The sequence below is a fragment of the Macaca thibetana genome, chromosome 2 (genome assembly GCF_024542745.1).
Source record: "Macaca thibetana thibetana isolate TM-01 chromosome 2, ASM2454274v1, whole genome shotgun sequence".
NCBI lineage: Eukaryota > Metazoa > Chordata > Mammalia > Primates > Cercopithecidae > Macaca > Macaca thibetana.
In genome coordinates this window covers 41,357,376-41,376,759 of record NC_065579.1, presented here as the reverse complement: position 1 = coordinate 41,376,759, position 19,384 = coordinate 41,357,376, and the positions used below count along the sequence as shown (strand labels likewise).

Genomic DNA, 19,384 nt, shown 5'->3' with positions numbered 1-19,384 from the left:
TCATTGCATGCGTGTGGGAGAGAGTGTATATGTTGTAAGAATGTATGTGTATGTATGCTCTGAACTATTTGGTTTAGAGTTACCATATGTCTTTTTTTTTTTCTCAATAACTTTGCTTTGATGGATCTCAAAATTCTGTGACCAATTTTTGGTCCAGTTGTTTCCATTAAAAACTACTGATTTCAAAAGCTAGTAATTTAAAACTGCCACATTCCAAAAAAAACAAAAAACAGAAACCCAAAATGGTCCATAACACATTCTCCTTTTCTTCTGAAGAGTTTACGGTGCATTGTTATCATTAACCAGTCATTTACTATTAAACCTAAATGGCTGATTGAAACAAACAGTTCTGAGGCTGTTCTTCCACCACCGATTAAGACTGAGGTGGCAGGTATTAGGGATAATATTCATTTAGCCTTCTGAGCTTTCTGGGCAGACTTGGTGACCTTGCCAGCTCCAGCAGCCTTGTTGTCCGCTGCTTTGATGACACCCACAGCAACTCTCCGTTTCATATCATGAGCAGCAAAATGACCCAGAGGAGGACAGTCCTAGAATCTCTCAACATACATTGGCTTGCCAGGAACCATATCAACTATGGAAGCATCACCAGACTTTGAGAATTTAGGGCCATCTTCCAGCTTCTTACCAGAACGGTGATCAATCTTTTTTCATCAGGTCAGCAAACTTGCAAGCAATGTGAGCTATGTGACAATCCAGTACAGTGGCATAGCCAGCACTGATTTGGCCTGGATGGTTCAGGATAATTACTTGAGCAGTGAAGCCAGCTGCTTCCATTGGTGGGTCATTTTTGCTGTCACCAGCAACATTGCCATGATGAACATCTTTGACAGACACATTCTTAACATTAAAGTCCACATTGTCTGCAGGAAGAGCTTCACCCAAAGCTTAATGGTGCATTTCAACAGACTGCTTCAGTTGTAACATTGACTGGAGCAAAGGTGACCACCATTCCAGGTTTGAGAACACCAGTCTCCACTTGGCCTATAGGCACAGTACCAATACCACCAGTTTTGTAGACATCCTGGAGAGACAGATGCAAGGGTCTGTCAGTTGGATGAGTTGGTGGTAGGATGCAGTCCAGAGCTTCGAGCAGCATTGTTCCCCTGGCATTGCCATCTTCATAGGCGACTTTCTATCCCATGAACCAAGGCATATTATCACTTGGCTTCAGCATGTTGTCACTATTCCTACCAGAAGTTTGCATAAATGCTACTGTATCAGGGTTGTAGCCAGTTTTCTTAATGTAAGTGCTGACTTCCTTAATGATTTCCTTATATCTCTATTGGCTGTAGGATGGCTCAGTGGAATCCATTTTGTTAACACCAACAATTAGTTGCTTCACACTCAGCGTATAAGCCAGAAGGGCATGCTGAAAGGTCTGCCCATTTCTGGAGATACTAGCTTTAAATTCTCCAACACCAGCTGCAACAATCAGAACAGCAGTCAGCCTGAGATGTCCCTATTATCATGTTATTGATAAGGTCTCTGTCTTCTGGAGCATCAGTGATAGTCACGTAATACTTGTTGTTCTCATATTTTCATAGGGAGATATCAGTGGTGATACCATGTTCATACTCAGCTTTCAGTTTATCTAAGACCCACCCAGGCATACTTGAAGGAGTCCTTTCCCATCTCCGTAGCTGCCTTCTCAAATCTTTTTTTTTTTGACAGAGTCTCACTCTGTCACCCAGATTGGAGTGCAGTGGTGCAATCATGGCCCACTGCAGCCTTGACCTCCCCAGGTTCAAGTGATCCTTCCAGCCTCCTGAGTACTGGGAGTACAGGCATGCACCACTATGCCCGGCTAATTTTTTTTTTTTTTTGTGGCATTTTGTAGAGGCAGGGTTTCACCATGTTGCCCAGGCTGTTCTCAAACTTCTGAGCTCAAGTGATCTGCCTGCCTTGGCCTCCCAAAGAGCTGGGATTACAGGTGTGAGTCATGGCACCCAGCCTAGGATCTTTCTTTTTGACCCCCCTTCTCCCTGAGAATGTATAACTCCTTCATTTCTTTTCTTTCTTTCTTTTTTTTTTTTTGAGGTGGAGTTTCGCTGTTGTTGCCCAGGCTGGAGTGCAATGGCGTGATCTCAGCTCAGTGCAACCTCCGCCTCCCGGGTTCAAGCGATTCTTCTGGTCTCAAACTCCCAACCTCAGGTGGGTCTGCCTGCCTCGGCCTCCGAAGTGTTGGGATTACAGGCGTGAGCCCCAAAGCCTGGCCATATCTCCTTATTTTCTTTTAACAGCTCCTCAGATGTTTAGCAGATCACATGAGGTTGACCCTTTAACTGGGAGTAGCTAGCTTATTGCTAGAATCAAGAATGTTAATCTCAACAGTCATCTCCTATATTACAGTATTGCTAGAGGTAGGTCTGCACTCAGAATTCTCCCTAGTGCAGACCCAAGAAGGACAGAATCCCTGGTCCTGTAGTTTGTCTTCTGGTGCTTCAGGCATTCGGGAGACCACCAGGCACATGCTGATTTGCCCTCAAGGGAAATGCGATCCTGATTATCCATGCCTGTAGGGGGAGGATTATATGGATTAAACTAAATCCATGGGTAATCCAAAGGCTTTATTTTAAACTACAGTTTAACCACATTCCTGACCACAGTTTTTTCTTTTATTTCTAATAACTAATTTATAATATTTACTGATTTCACATTTATCTCCTTCTCCTGCCACTTAGAAGTAATGGCAGTTGTGAAGCTGAGGAAAGATGGAAGAAGGAGTTAGATAAATCAACCAGCAGATGATTTGGTATTAACTGGGTGGTTTAGCTACAATGCTTTCTAGACCTTGAAGACGTGAATTCCGTGAATTCCTTACCTGCTGAGTCATTGGTAACTGTCAACAAGAGGTCAAACTCCATTTTGATACATTTGTACTTTACTTGCTTAAATGATTGAGCTTTTGTGATTTAAGTAATCAGTATTTCAGATTATCAGAATTATAAATATAATCCAATTTAGAGTTTTCCTTTACTGTTTGTTTAATAAGTTAGCCTATTGATAGTTTTTTTATTTTAAAAATTTTTTTTTTTTTTTTTTTTTTTTTTGAGACGGAGTCTCGCTCTGTCGCCCAGGCTGGAGTGCAGTGGCCAGATCTCAGCTCACTGCAAGCTCCGCCTCCCTGGTTCACGCCATTCTCCTGCCTCAGCCTCCCAAGTAGCTGGGACTACAGGCGCCTGCCACCTCGCCCGGCTAGTTTTTTTGTACTTTTTAGTAGAGACGGGGTTTCACCGTATTAACCAGGATGGTCTCGATCTCCTGACCTCGTGATCCGCCCGTCTCGGCCTCCCAAAGTGCTGGGATTACAGGCTTGAGCCACCGCGCCCGGCCTAAAATTTTTTTAATTACTGTTTTTTGAGACAGAGCCTGCTCTGTTGCCAGGCTGGAGTGCAGTGGCACCATCTCAGCTCCAACCTCTGACTCCCTGGTTTAAGTGATTCTGCTGCCTCAGCCTCCATTACAGGCATGCGCCACCACGCTCAGCTAATTTTTGTATTTTTAGTAGAAACGGGGTTTCACTATGTTGTCCAGGATAGTCTCCATCTCCTGACCTCATGATCTGCCCGCCTCTGCCTCCCAAAGTACTGGGATTTCAGGTGTGAGCCACCTTGCCTAGCCGTTGCTTTTTTTTTTTCTGTAGCCAGTCTACTATTACATCTGACAAGTTACGTGTTCGTAGTTAGACAATAACTATTTTAAGTGGTCATATTTCATTAAATAGTTGAAATATGGTCACTTAAAATTGTTTATTCTTGATTTAGTATAGGCCTTGTATTTATTTTTATTTTTTGTTTTAGGGACAGAGTCTTGCTGTGTTGCCCAGCTGGCCTGTAACTCCTGGGCTCAAGCGATCCTCCCACCTCAGCCTCCAGAATAGCTGGGATCACGGGCAGGTGTTGTATTTAGATACTCTTAAAGTCAGTGTTTTCTTTTTTTTTTTTTTTTTTTGAGACAGAGTCTCGCTCTGTCACCCAGGCTGGAGTGCAGTGGCCGGATCTCAGCTCACTGCAAGCTCCGCCTCCCGGGTTCACGCCATTCTCCTGCCTCAGCCTCCCGAGTAACTGGGACTACAGGCGCCTGCCACCTCGCCCGGCTAGTTTTTTGTATTTTTTTTTGGTAGAGACGGGGTTTCACCGTGTTAGTCAGGCTGGTCTCGATCTCCTGACCTTGTGATCCGCCCGTCTCGGCCTCCCTAAGTGCTGGGATTACAGGCGTGAGCCACCGCGCCCGGCTAAAGTCAGTGTTTTCTTGTAGCTTCATAAACCATTTCAATTGCTGCCATTGTGTTATCTGAAAAAAAAATGTAGTTTGTTAACTGAAAGGTTTTTTTGCAGTTATATATATATATTTTTTTTTCTTTTTTTTTTTTTTTAAGATGGAGTCTCACTCTGTATCCCAGGCTGGAGTGCAGTGGCGCGATCTCGGCTCACTGCGACCTCCACCTCCTGGGTTCAAGCCGATTCTCCTGCCTCAGCCTCCCAAGTAGCTGGGATTACAGGCGCATGCCACACACCCGGCTGATTTTTGGATTTGTAGTAGAGATGAGGTTTCACCATGTTGGCCAGGCTGGTCTCGAACTCCTGACCTCAGGTGATCCACCCACCTCAGCCTCCCAAAGTGTTGAGCCACCATACCTGGCTGCAGTTAAATATTTTCTTTTTCTTTTATTTTTGAGACAGAGTCTTACTGTGTTGCCCAGGCTGGAGTACAGTCATGCGAACTTGGCTCACTGCAACCTCTGCCTCCTGGGTTCCAGCTGTTCTCTTGCCTCAGCCTCCCGAGAAGCTGGAGCTACAGGTGTGCACCACCACACCCAGCTAATTTTTGTATTTTTTAGTAGAGATGGGGTTTCACCATATTGGCCAGGCTGGTCTCGAACTCCTGACCTCATGATCTGCCCTTCCTGACCTTGTGATCTGCCTGCCTCAGCCTCCCAAAGTGCTGGGATTATAGGCAGGAGCCACCGTACCTGGCCTAGTTATATATTTTCAAAAGTTAAGTTCCATATTTATGAGCTAAATAGTTATCATTCCCCTTAAATTTTGAGCGAGAGTTCCTGGGGATAACCAACTGGAATTCTTTTTTTTTTTTTCTGGAGACAGGGTCTTGCTCTGTCACCCAGGCTGGAGTGCAGTGGCACCATCTTGGCTCTCTGTAGTGTGGACCTCCTGAGCTCAAGCGAGCCTCCCCAGTATCTGGGATTATAAGCCTGTGCTACCATGTCTGGCTGCTTTTTGTATTTTTCGTGGAGAAAGATTTTGCCATGTTGCTCAGGCTAGTCTCAATCTTCTGGGCTTGAGTGATCTGCCGGCCTCAGCCTCCCAAAGTGCTGGGATTACAGGCGTGAACCAAAGCACCTGGCCAAGTTGTCTTAACTCTTGATGTGCACCTTTACCCACCATTCCATTATTAATGTTTTTCCTTTTTAAATTTTTATTTTATTTTTATTTTTTGAGATGGAGTCTCACTCTGTTGCCCAAGCTGGAGTGCAGTGACACGATCTCGGCTCACTGCAACCTCTGCCTCCCAGGTTCAAGCGATTCTCCTGCATCAGCCTCCCAAGTAGCCGGGATTACAGGTGCCTGCCACCACTCCTGACTAATTTTTGTGTTTTTAGCAGACGTGGGGTTTCACCATGTTGGCCTGGCTGGTCTTGACTTCCTGACCTCAGATGATCCGCCCACCTTGGCCTCCCAAAGTGCTGGGATTACAGACATGAGCCACCACGCGCAGGCTATTAATATTTTTTCTAACTGAGGAGCTTCTGGATTTCAGGTCTGCATTTTGCTCACAAGTATTGTCTAATATCTCTGTAATTTGTACGTGATGGTACAGTGGCTCCTGACCCTCAAGAGAGCCACCCACTTCGGCCTCCTAAAGTGCTGGGATTGTAGGTATGAGCCACCCTGCTCGGCCCTGACCATTAATTCTTTTTTTTTTTTTGAGACGGAGTCTCGATCTGTCGCCAGGCTGGAGTGCATGGCACAATCTCAGCTCACTGCAACCTCTGACTCCTGGGTTCAAGAGATCTCCTGCCTCAGCCTCCCTAGTAGCTGGGATTACAGGCATGCACCACCATGCCCAGCTAACTTTTGTATTTTTAGTAGAGACGGGGTTTCACCATTTGGTCAGGATGGTCTTGATCTCCTGACCTCATGATCCGCCTCCCTCGGGCTCCCAAAGTGCTGGGATTACAGGCGTGAGCCACCACACCTGGCCCCCGTTAATTCTTTCTGTAGGCATTATCCTATTGGTATACTCACATGTGTGGAAAATGATGTATGGTGAAGGCTATTTGTTGCATATTGTTTATAATAAATAAACAATAAAGAAAGTGTTCATGTACTGATGTGAAATCATTTTACCACATAAATCAGTTAGGTTAAAAAACCACAAAGGTGCCAGGTGCAGTGGCTCACGCCTTTAATCTCAGCACTTTGGGAGGCCGAGGTGGGTGGATCACCTGAGGCCAGGAGTTTGAGACCACCTGGCCAACATGGAGAAACCCTGTCTCTGCTAAAAATACAAAATTAGACCAGTGTGGTGGCGCATGCCTGTAATCCCAGCTACTTGGGAGGCTGAGGCAGGAGAATGGCTCAAACCCGGGAGGCAGAGGTTGCGGTGAGCTGAGGTTGTGCCATTGCACTCCAGCCTGGGCAACAAGGGGGAAACTCTGTCTCAAAAAAAAAAAAAAAAAAAAACAAACCACAAAGGTGTGGTTACAACATGTGGGGAATGCTATCATTGTTATTACATTTATTCCTATTAATGAGTAATGTAATAATATTGTTAACAGGAAATTCTGATGTGGTCTGGAGGTTTAGGGAAGGTTTCCTAGTGGAGGTGATGTTTGAATTGAAATGTGAAGGGTGAATTATGTAGGTCAGTGTTTCACATCTGGGGTTGGGACTGATGTTTAGGGACTGTTTCAGAAATGAGAGCAGGGGATGATTTTAGCTTCTACAGTTATTGGGGGATGTATTAGTATTTAGTGTGCAAAGGCCAGTCATGTTAGCCTTAGTAATATAGAGTGTGCAACAGTCTTGCAAAGCAAAGATTTGTTTTGTGTCCTGTAAGATCATAAATTTCCACTTCACATAGGTGAACACCTATTTGTTTTGGTCCGTAACAGTGGATCTCAACTCTAGCTACACATTAAAATCACTTGAGAAGGTTTTATTGATTGATTGATTGATTGATTGAGACAGAGTCTCGCTCTGTTGCTTTGGCTGGAGTGCAGTGACGCAATCTCAGCTCACTGCGGCTTCTGCCTCGGGTTCAAGCGATTCTCCTGCCTCGGCCACCCAAGTAGCTCGAGACTATAGACACTTGTGACCATGCCCAGCTAATTTTTGTATTTTTAGTGAAAATGGGGTTTCGCCATGTTGTCCAGGTTGGTCTCAAACTCCTGGCCTCAAGTGATCTGCCCGCCTTGGCCTCCCAAAGTGTTGGGATTACAGGTGTGAGCCACACCATTCCTGGCCTACTTGGGAAGTTTTTAAAAGATGATGAGGCTGTAACTCATACGAATTACGTAAAAGTCTTTGAGATGATACCTCAGCATCAGTATTGTTTAAAAATTTCCTTCTTATTCTAATGTATAGCCCAGGTTGGAACCATTGGCCTAAATCCTAACTTCATTTTACACATAAACAAAATATAAAAATGGCATAGTTTTAATATTCAGTTTTCCCAGAATTCACCTTCTTTGGAAATCTAGAAGAGATTATGCTTTGGTTTGTTCAGAACTTTACCAAGAGTTATCTTTCTAAAATTTATGTCACCAGTGGCATATGTTGGTAGTGATTTTTTTTTTTTTGGGAATGGAGTCTTGCTCTGTCACCCAGGCTGGAGGTCAATGACGCGATCTCGGCTCACTGCAACCTCTGCCTCCTGGGTTCAAGCGATTCTTCTGCCTCAGCCTCCTGAGTAGCTGGTACTACAGGCATGTGCCACCATGCCTGGCTAATTTTTGTATTTTTAGTAGAGACGGGGTTTCACCATGTTAGCCAGGATGGTCTCCGTCTCCAGACCTTGTGATCCACCCACCTTGGCCTCTCAAAGTACCGGGATTACAGGCGTGAGCCACTGCAGCCGGCCCGGTAGTGATGTTTAATCACTAAGGCAATATGTGCACATCAGTCTGCCTTTGCAGCTGTGATATTCAGTAATTTTAAGTTTAGGTTCAAGGTTTGACTACCTTTTTATGACTTATAATGTAGTTGTACCAGAGCATTTACAATTAGCATATATATATAATTTTGTGCTAAGTTACATTCCTTTTATTTCTCCTTTATATTACAGTTAAGACTCTATATAACATAAACATATGTGTAACTAATTTTGTTTAGTTTGTATTATGTATACATTTTGTTTCAAATGGTAAAGGGATGTTATGAAATATTTATTATTTTAAAAAAGGAAGCATTGGGTCCAACATGGCTGAAGGTGAAGGACTGCTGGGATGTGGGGGTGCAGCATGTGGCAAGGCTCTTTAGCAGGAGGGAGCCTGGCCTTTTGGAGGAACCAGAAGGAGGCCATTCTAGCCTGAGAGGAGAGAGTGAGGCAGAGAGGTGTATAGGATAAGGGTGTAAGATGAGCCGAAAAGGGAGGTAGAGTCCATGCAGCACCTTGTAGGCTGTGGGAAGGCTCTTGCAGAGTTGTTTGACTAGAACAAAAGCTGAGGCATTATGAGCTGTAGAGTTGCTTGAACAAGTGGAATTTATAGCTGAAATGGACATTAAAGAGCATATAGTTAAACCATCTTGTTTTACAAATAAGAAAAAGGAAGTTAAGGGAACTTTCCCAAGGTCACACAGTGAGTAAATGAGCTGGAGCCATAACTTGATGACACAGTTCTTTGTTTCTGCCTGACTGCCAGGCAGAGGAGTTAGATTTTAGACATTTAGGAGCATATTGGGTTTTGAGCAAGAGAATTCCAGGATGGAGATGGCTGCATGGCTGTGTGGAGGCTGGAGGCAATGAATAATAGGGAGTCGTGAAGTCAGGACCTCCATGATTTTATTCTCTGGTCAAACTGAATCACTAAATAAGAGTTTCCATCTTGACTATTATTTTAAATAGAGACAGAGTCTTGCTCTGTTACCTAGGCTAGACTTGAACCCCTAGGCTCAAGCTATCGATAGCTCCCACCTCAGCCTCCTGAGTAGCTGGAACTACGGGCATGTACCACCATGCCCAGCCCCATCTTGACTTAAGCTCAGTTATTTAATAGCTTTTGTTTTCCTTTTTAGAGATGGGATCTCATTCTGTTGCCCAGGCCGGAGTGCAGTGGCGAAGTCATAGCTCACTGCAGCCTCAAACTCCAGAGTTCAAGTGAACCTCCCACTTCAGCCTCTGGTGACTCAGGAGACACAAGCCACTGTGCCTAGCTAATAGTTTTTTGTGTTAGTGTACCTTTCTCCCTTTCTAGATCGTATACCTTTTACTTCCTGTTCATTCTTGCCCAGTGCCTTATTTATATAAAGTAATGAATTTTACTTGTGAGTTCCCTTAGCCTCAAAGTTTGAATTGGGCCACCAGCCTACTAGCATCTATGTTTTATGTTGCTGCATTGCCTCTTTACCTGGTTGTGTTTTTGGCTCAGTAGTTTTAGGGGTGCCTGCAAGGATTAATTAATACTCTTCTCTACCAGCATACTTTAATGACTGCTTTTTTTTTCAAGATGACGTTTTACTCTTGTTGCCCAGGCTGGAGTGCAATGGCGTGATCTCAGCTCACTGCAACCTCTGCCTCAGCCTCCCAAGTAGCTGGGATTACAGGCATGTGCCACCAGGCCCGGCTAATTTTTTTTGTATTTTTAGTAGAGATGGGGCTTCTCCATGTTGGTCAGGCTGGTCTTGAACTCCTGACCTCCAGTGATCCACCTGCCTTGGCCTCCCAAAGTGCTGGGATTACAGGCGTGAGCCACGGCTCCCGGCCAATTACTATGCTTTTAAGTTGTGCTGAAAATAGGGAAATAAATAGGACCTCTAAGGTTTAGATCTTTTTCAGAATGATTTTTTGTGTACTTAATTCTCTGTAATATTAGCCATGGATTGGTCCTATTATGGTACATCATCTGCCCACCCACATGAGGTGAACAAACTCAGAATTCTTTTTTTTTTTTTTTTTTTTTTTTTTGAGACGGAGTCTTGCTGTGTCGCCCAGGCTGGAGTGCAGTGGCGCGATCTCGGCTCACTGCAAGCTCCGCCTCCCGGGTTCACGCCATTCTCCCGCCTCAGCCTCCGAGTAGCTGGGACTACAGGCGCCCGCCACCACGCCCGGCTAGTTTTTTGTATTTTTAGTAGAGACGGGGTTTCACCATGTTAGCCAGGATGGTCTCGATCTCCTGACCTCGTGATCCACCCGCCTCGGCCTCCCAAAGTGCTGGGATTACAGGCTTGAGCCACCGCGCCCGGCCAAAACTCAGAATTCTTGATACCATTTGGTGACTTCACAGTGAGGGTAGACTTATTGTTACTAGCAATTAACTGACAATCTCCAGTGAAACTGTCACCTTGTGGTTTTTGTTTTTTATTTTTAAAATTTTTATTTATTTATTTGTTTATTTTTGAGACAAAGTCTCGCTCTCGTCCCCAGGCTAGAGTGCAATGGCGCGATCTTGACTCACCGCAACCTCTGGCCTCCTGGGTTCAAGCAATTCTCCTGCCTCAGCCTCCTGAGTAGCTGGGATTACAGGCGCCTGCCACCATGCCCCGTTAATTTTTGTATTTTTAGTAGAGATGGGGTTTCACCATGTTGGCCAGGCTGGTCTTGAGCTCCTGACCTCAGGTGATCCGCCTGCCTCATTCTCCCAAAGTGCTGGGATTATAGGCGTGAGCCACCACGCCCTGCTGGTTTTTTATTTTACTTTGTTTACTTTTTAGAGACAGGGTCTCACTGTGTTGCCCAGGCTCACTACAGCTACAACCTCCTGTGCTCAAACAATCCTCCCACCTCAGCCTCCCATATAGCTGGTACCACAGGCATGCGCCACTATGCCTGGCTAATATTTGTATTTTTTGTAGAGATAGGGGTTTCGCCACTTTGCCCAGGCTGGTCTCGAGCTACTGAGCTCAAGTGTTCCATCTGCCTTGGTCTCCAAAAGTGCTGGGATTACAGGCATGAGCCATTGCACCCCACCCACCTTGTGGTTTTTAACTACTTTATTCAAATATGTAAACAGATTACCACTGAGTGTGTGTGTGTGAGTGAAAAATACCTAAGAAGAGGAGCAGTTGCTGCCATGTATTGAGGATTTCTTTGTGCAGGCACCAGGCTAAGTGCATAATTATTTATTTGAATGCAGTTTATCTCTCGGTATCTGTGAAGGATTGGTTCCAGGATTCCCTGTGGACATCAAAATCCATGGGTGCTCAAGTCTCTTAGATAAAGTGGTGTAGTAGTTGCATGTAACCTGCACATATCCTCCTGTATACTGTGTACTACTACTGTATGTTGTTTTAGAGATAACCTGTGTATTTATGAATAATTTATCAATATATACATGTAAACCCCCACTCACAAATGGCAGCATAGCATGCTCATTATTCTATGTCTTCTCTTATCACTTAATATATTCGATACCATGTATCTGTAGGTGTAGAACTGCTTTATTCTTTTTTTCTGGACTGCTTTGTATTGTGTCAATGTAACTTTTTTTTCTGTATTTATATATGAATGGATGTTTAAATTGTTTCTAATCTTTTTTTAATGATTTTTCTTTTTTTTTTTTTCTTTTGTAACACCAGGCATTAAGAGTTTGTAATCTTTTGTTACAGTTTTGACTAGTTTTTTTTTTTTGAGACAGGATCTGGTTCTGTCACCCAGGCTGGAGTGTAGTGGCATGATCTTGGCTCACTGCAACCTCTGCCTCCTGAGCTCAAGGCATCCTCCCACCTCAGCCTCCAGAGTAGCTGGGACTGCAGGAATACACCACCACACCAGACTAATTTTTGTATTTTTTGTAGTGATGGGATTTTGCCATGTTGCCCAGGCTGATCTAGAATTCCTGAGCTCAAGTGATCTGCCCACCTTGGCCTCCCAAAGTGCTGGGATTACAGATGTGAGCCATGCCTGTGTGGTTTTGACTAGTTTAATATGGCCAAATTCGAGATCAACCTTTGGAACATATGTGTGGAGACAGAGACAAAGGATAACCGTTGAGTGGAGGAAGGAAGGTGAAGGGTTGGGGAAATCTAGAGAGAGCTAGAAAAAGTAAAGGGAAGAGATATTTAAGGAGAGAGGAATAAAGAACAGGAGTGAAATAGCCCTGGTCTTCCAAAGGCTGATATTGAAATCCAAGACTCATTTTTTTTTTTTTTTTTGAGATGGTCTCACTCTGTTACCTAGGCTGGAGTGCAGTGGTGTGACCTCAGCTCACTGCAACCTCCCCCTCCCAGCTTCAAGTGATTCTCCTGCCTTAACCTCCCAAGTAGCTGGGATTATAGGCACTCACCACCACACCTGGCTAATTTTTGTATTTTTAGTAGAGACGTGGTTTCACCATTTTGGTCAGGGTGGTCTCGAACTCCTGATTTCAAGTAATCCTCCTGCCTTGGCCTCCCAAAGTGCTGGGATTACATACATGAGCCACTGCATCCACCCAACTCAATCTTTCTATTACTGTCTTGGAACCAGACTGTTTGAGTTTATAGTTATTAGTCATGTGATCTTGGGCAAGTTGTCTTTTCTTTCTGTCCCTCCATGTCCTCTTAAAAATGGGATAGATGGGATTGTATCTCATCATCTCATCCTGTGTTGATTCATGTAGAGCTGTTAGTATAGAATCCACATTGAGAAAGCTTTCTGCTCCTTTCCCTATCCCCAACTTGGCTCTTAATTCAGCCTTTTTCAGCCCAGGTGTATTCCTCCTCCAAACCATTTAGGTTGTGGTAAGGGCCCCACTTGTGTATCTTACACCTTTGTTAGCTTTTACCCCATTTCTTTGGAATGCTGGTATCTAATTGTTTACCCCACCTGAGGGTGAGGAATCATCTCTTGTAATGTCTCGTATAATTTAATTTCTGCCACCACGACCACTAAAATACTTAACATAATGCCTGGTATAGAGTAGGTCCTTAATCGGCTGGGCGCGGTGGCTCACGTCTGTAATCCCAGCACTTTGGGAGGCTGAGGCGGGAGGCTCATGAGGTCAGGAGATCGAGACTGTCCTGGCTAACAAACGATTGTCCTGGCTAACACGGTGAAACCCTCCTAAAAATACAAAAAATTAGCTGGGCGTGGTGGCAGCACCTGTAGTCCCAGCTACTCAGGAGGCTGAGGCAGGAGAGTGGTGTGAACCTGGGAGGCGGAGCTTGCAGTGAGCCAAGATCATGCCACTGCACTCCAGCCTGGGCAACAGAGTGAGACACTCTCAAAAAAAAAAAAAAAAAAATACAGGAGGCCCTTAATCATGTGTGAATTAAACTGAAGAAAGACTTTGGTCTTAGAAACATTTAGCTTGAACAAGCTAACTTAGCATTGACTCTGAGGTTGTTTAAATCTTTGGGAATGGTATTACTTAAGTGTGTCTAAACTGTCTGGGTGAACCATAGTCTGTGAGTACGAAATGCTGTGTTAGAGCAGAGGGATTCTCTTGACAGAAAAGCTGATGTGGTCCTAAATAGCATTGGTAGAATTATAGCACCTCCTAAAAAGGAATGATGTTCAGTTCTAGACAACACTAAAAAAATGTTTTTTTCTTATTTTGGGATAATTGTAGATTCACATGCAGTTGTAAAAAATAATACAGAGGAATCCATTATCCTTTACCCATAATATTCCAATGGTAACATCTTGCATAACTATGGAAAGATATCACAGCCACAAAATTGACTTGGATATAGTTCATATATCTTACAAAAATTTCACCAGTTTTATATTCACTTATTTCAGTGTGTATTTAGGTCATTCAGTTTTATTATATATATAGATTTGAGTGACCACCACCACAATAAAGTCACAATAGTTCCATTACAAGAGTCTCTCATTCTGGCTGGGCGTGGTGGCTCACACCTGTAATCCCAGCACTTTGGGAGGCTGAGGTAGGTGGATCACCTGATGTGAGGAGTTCAAGACCAGCCTGGCCAACATGGTGAAACCCTGTCTCTTCTAAAAATACAAAAAATTAGCCGGGCATGGTGGCGCATGAGTACAGTCCCAGCTACTTGGAAGGCTGAGGCAGGAGAATCGCTTGAACCTGGGAGTTGGGGGTTGCAGTGAGCCGAGATGACACCATTGTATTCTAGGCTAGGTGACAGAGTGAGACTTTCTGTCAAAAAAAAAAAAAGCCAGGCATGGTGGCTCACACCTGTAATCCCAATATTTTGGGAGGCTGAGGTGGGCAGATCATGAGATCAGGAGTTCAATACCAGCTTAACCAATATGGTTAAACCCCATCTCTACTAAAAATACAAAAATTAGCCAGGAGTGGTGGCACCCGCTTGTAGTCCCAGATACTTGGGAGGTTGAGGCAGGAGAATTGCTTGAACCCAGGAGGCGGAGGTTGCAGTGAGCCAAGATTGCACCACTGCACTCCAGCCTCGGTGACAGCAAGACTCTGTCTCAAAAAAAAAAAAAAAAAAATCTCTCATTCCACCTTTTTTATATCCCCAGTCACCTCCCTTCCACCCTCTCTAACCTCTGGCAACCACTAATCTGTTCTCCATCTTTATTATTTTGTCATTTCAAGAATGTTATATAAATGAAATCATCTAGGAGCTTGGCTTTTTTCTTTTAGAGATACGATCTTGCCCTGTTGCCCAGGCTTTAGTGCAGTGGTATGATCATAACTCACTGCAGCCTCAAACTCTTGGGCTCAAGCAGTCTTCTGACCTCAGCTTCCCAAGTAGCTGGGACTTACAGGCATGTGCCACTACACCCAGCTAATTTTTTAAAGTTTTTGTAGAGACAAGGTTTTGCCACAGTGCCCAGGCTGGTCTTAAACTCCTGAGCTCCAGTGATCTTCCTGCCTTGGCCTCCCAAAGTGCTGGGATTATAGGCGTGAGCCACCATGCTTAGCCTGTTTTTTTTTTCAGTCAGCATAATTCCCTGAAGATCCATCTAAATTGTTATGTTTATCTGTAGAAATTTTCTTGCATATCAATAGTATAGTTACATTTAGAAAATTTAACATTGGCCGGGCATGCTGGCTCATGCCTGTAATCCCAGCACTTTGGGAGGCCGAGGCGGGTCGATCACGAGGTCAGGAGATTGAGACCATCCTGGCTAACACGGTGAAACCCCGTCTCTACTAAAAATACAAAAATTAACCGGGTGTGGTGGCAGGCGCCTGTAGTCCCAGCTACTCGGGAGGCTGAGACAGGAGGTGAACCCGGGAGGTGGAGATCGTGCCACTGCACACCAGCCTGGGTGACAGAGTGAGACTCTGTCTCAAAAAAAAAAAAAAAAACAACCAACAAGGAAAACTCACGCCAGCCTGGGAAGGACCTTACCTTGTACTTCTAACCACCAAGACTGTCATTGGTAACCAAGACTGTCATTCGTACAGCAAAAGGATGAACGCGTCATACCTGAGTCAAGAAAACATCATCACCTTCGGAATCATGGACTGTTATTCCCTACCAAATTAAAAAAGCTAAAAAAAAGTAAAAAAAAAAAAAAAAAAAAAAAAAAAAAATTTAACATCGGTACAGTGTTGTTACCTAATATATAGTTTATATTCCAATTTTACCAATTATGTATTTTTTTCCCACAATATTTTTTAGTTGTCCTTAGTGGTGCCATTACAGTTTCTTAGACTTTTTTTTTTTTTTTTTTTTTTTTTTTTGGCAGAGTCTAGCTCTGTCACCCAGGTTGGAGTGTAGTGGCACAATCTCAGCTCACTGCAACCTCTGCTCACTGCAACCTCCACCTCCCAGGTTTAAGCAATTCTGCCTCAGCCTCCTGAGTAACTGGAATTACAGGCATGCACCACCACGCCAAGCTAATTTTTGTATTTTTAGTAGGGACAGAATTTCGCTACATTGACTAGGCTGGTCTCAAATGCCTGACCTTGTGATCTGTCTTGGCCTCCCAGAGTACTGGAATTATAGGCATAGTGAGCCACCGCGCCTGGCCGACATTTCTTGTTTTTGATAACCATGACAGTTCTGAGGAATACTGGTCAGTTATTTTGCATAATGTCTTTCAATTGAATTTTTCTGATTTTTTTGTTTTGTTTTGTTTTGTTTTGTTTTTAGAAGGAGTCTTACTCTGTCTCCCAGGCTGGAGTGCAGTGGCGCAATCTCGGCTCACTGCAAGCTCCGCCTCCCGGGTTCACGCCATTCTCCTGCCTCAGCCTCCCGAGTAGCTGGGACCACAGGCGCCCACCACCACGTCCGGCTAATTTTTTGTATTTTTTTTAGTAGAGACGGGGTTTCACCGTGTTAGCCAGGATGGTCTCGATCTCCTGACCTCGTGATCCGCCCGTCTCGGCCTCCCAAAGTGCTGGGATTACAGGCCTGAGCCACCGCGCCCAGCCTGTTTTTTTTTTTTTTTTTTTTTTTTTTTTTTTAAATGATTAGACTGGAATTACGGATTTTTGAGAGGATGACCACAGAGGTAAAGTGCCATTTTTCTGACATGATATCAAAAGTATATACTAAAAAATGAATTATCATTGTTGATGTTGTCCTTGATCGACTGACTGAGGTAGTTTGTTAGGTTTCTCTGCTATAAAGTTACTCTTTCCCTCTCCTTTTCATATTATACTTTTTGGAAGGAAGGCACTACGTGCAGCTCACACTTAAAGAGTGGGGCGTTATAGTTCATTTCCTTGATGGGGGTGTGTCTACACAAATTATTTGGAATTTTGTGTGGGAGATTTATTCTCCTCTCCCATTTATTTGTTTAATCATTTACTTATATCAGTGTAGACTAGTATGTATTTTGTACTTTGGTTTATAATCCAATACTTCATTACTTTGTTGCTCAGAATATTTTAGCTTTGGCCATTGGGAGCTCTTTCAGTTTGCCCTGTGACCCTTTGACGATTTCCTATCATTGTGTGTGTGTGTTTGAGCACTTTTTTACTTTACGTTACTACAAGATATTCAAGGCTTACTTTGTGTATTTCTTACCTCATCCTAGGATCAGTCATTTCTCCAAGGGAACTGGTCCCTTTTATTGGAGAATAGTATTAGAAACTAAGAGCTGACCATAATATACACTCTTTACTACTGGGGTGTCTGCTTCTAAGCTCTCTCAGCTGATAGAGCAAGGAAATATATGTGAACACTATATACATATGTCTATAAATTTTTCCATATTTAACTATGTTAAGCTAAACATTAGTTTATACTGATGTTTCTAACTCCAATCCACTTTTGCTTCCTCTTCTTGTTTAACTGCTGTAAACTCCTACTCCAATAGTGAAATATCTGGCTTTTTGTTTTCTTTTTTTGGAGACGAAGTCTCATTCTTGTCCCCCAGGCTGCAGTACAGTGGTGCAGTCTCAGCTCACTGCAACCTCCGCTTCCCGCGTTCAAGCGATTCTCCTGCCTCAGCCTCCCGAGTAACTGGGATTACAGGTGCACACCACCATGCCCGGCTAACTTTTTTGTGTATTTTTGGTAGAGATAGGGTTTCACCATGTTGGCCAGGATGGTCTTGAACTCCTGACCCCAGATGATCCACCTGCCTCGGCTTCCCAAAGTGCTGGGATTACAGGCATGAGCCACCGTGCCCGGCTGGAAGTTGTAAGTTTTAATAAAGACCAGCTTACCCATTTTTTTTTTTTTTATAGATCTTGCTTTTTGGTGGTGTCTGAAAACTCATAGCCAAACTCAAGATCAACTGGATTTTCCCTTTAAACAGCAGAAATAAATAAATATTTTTAATATATAAAATGTATTAGTATATATTATATAGTATAATATATTCACATATAAAACTTTTATATTCATATATAAAACATTATTATATATAGTGTGTGTGTGTATATATATAGAGAGAGAGAGAAAGAGAGAGGGCCTAGATTTTCTCCTAATTTTTTTTTTTTGTTTTGAGACAGAGTCTCGCTTGTTGTCCAGTCTAGAGTGCAGTGGCATGATCTCATCTTACTGTAACCTCTGCCTCCCAGGCTCAAGCGACCCTCCCACCTCAGCGTCTTGTGTAGCTGGGACTACAGGTGTGCATTCCCACACCTGGCTCTTTGTATTTTTCTTTGTAGAGACAGGGTCTCGCTTTGTTGCCCAGGCTGGTCCTGAACTCCTGGGCTCAAATGATCTTCCTGCCTTGGTCTTCCAAAGTGCTGAGGTTGCAGGTGTAAGCCACTGCACCCGGCCTTCTAAATGTTTTATAGGTTTACATATTACATGAGAGGTTGTTTTTTGAACTTCTTTTAACAGAGATTTTGACTGTTGTCAATAAGTAATATATTTCCCCCCTTTAATTTCTTGGATGGGACATGGGGTTCTGTCTTAAGTTTTATAGTTAGAAAAAGAAATGGTAAAATGAAATTTTGGAACTTGCTGAGCAGTAGATAAGAAGCTCTGTTAATTTTGGAATTCAAATACCATATGTCACAGGGAGAAAAAAAAATCTATCTTTTCCTGGCCCTCAATCTGATTGAGGGAACATGACATATATAATAAAAATAATCAGCACTAAAGGCAGCATGTGGTGTAGTGCTTAATTGTGTTTTTAAAAGAAACCCTCGAATTTATGAGGCGATCAAGGTCAGTGTGAGCTGGACTAGTGAGAGAAGGCAACTTGGAAGCCAGACTTTTTTTTTTTTTTTTTTTTTTTGAGACAGGGTCTTGCTGTCTTCCCCAGGCTATAGTGCAATGACATGATCATAGTTCACTGCAGCCTCAACCTGCTGAGCTCAAAAGCGATCCTTCTACCTTTATAGCATCTCAAGTAACTGGGACTACAGGTGCCACCACCATGCTTGGCTAAGTTTTAAAATTTTTAGTGTAGATGAAATCTTGTCATGCTGCCAAGGTTGGTCTTGAACTACTGGACTCAAGTGATCCTCCCACCTTGGCCTTCCAAAATGCTGGGATTATAGGTGTTCCCACCATGCCTGGACTTTTCTTTCTTTTTATAGCTGTACAACATTCTGTTATATGGATGTACCATAGTGCATCTAATCAGTCCTCTATTGACAAACTTTAAGAACGTTTATAGTGTATTGCCATTACAAGCAGTGCTATAATGGATAAATAAGGTTTATTTTATTATTATTTATTTTATTTTATTTTTTTTGAGACAGAGTTTCACTCTGTTGCCTATGCTGGAGTGCAGTGGCGCAATCTCGGCTCACTGCAACCGCCACCTCTCATGTTCAAGTGATTCTTGTGCCTCAGCCTCCTGAGTAGCTGGGATTACAGGTGCGTGCCACCACACGTGG

General features: G+C 43.4%; 2 protein-coding genes and 1 pseudogene across 4 annotated transcripts in view; 1 reads left to right on the top strand and 2 right to left on the bottom strand.

Moving 5' to 3' along the window:
• PIK3CB (phosphatidylinositol-4,5-bisphosphate 3-kinase catalytic subunit beta) overlaps positions 1 to 19,384 on the top strand; it is a 188,594-nt gene that overhangs the window by 7,544 nt on the left and 161,666 nt on the right. The gene's annotated exons all lie outside the window — the stretch shown is intronic.
• Positions 1 to 19,384, bottom strand: part of MRPS22 (mitochondrial ribosomal protein S22) — a 601,324-nt gene that overhangs the window by 513,702 nt on the left and 68,238 nt on the right. The window lies entirely within an intron of this gene.
• On the bottom strand, positions 335 to 1,674 carry LOC126948196 (elongation factor 1-alpha 1-like; annotated as a pseudogene).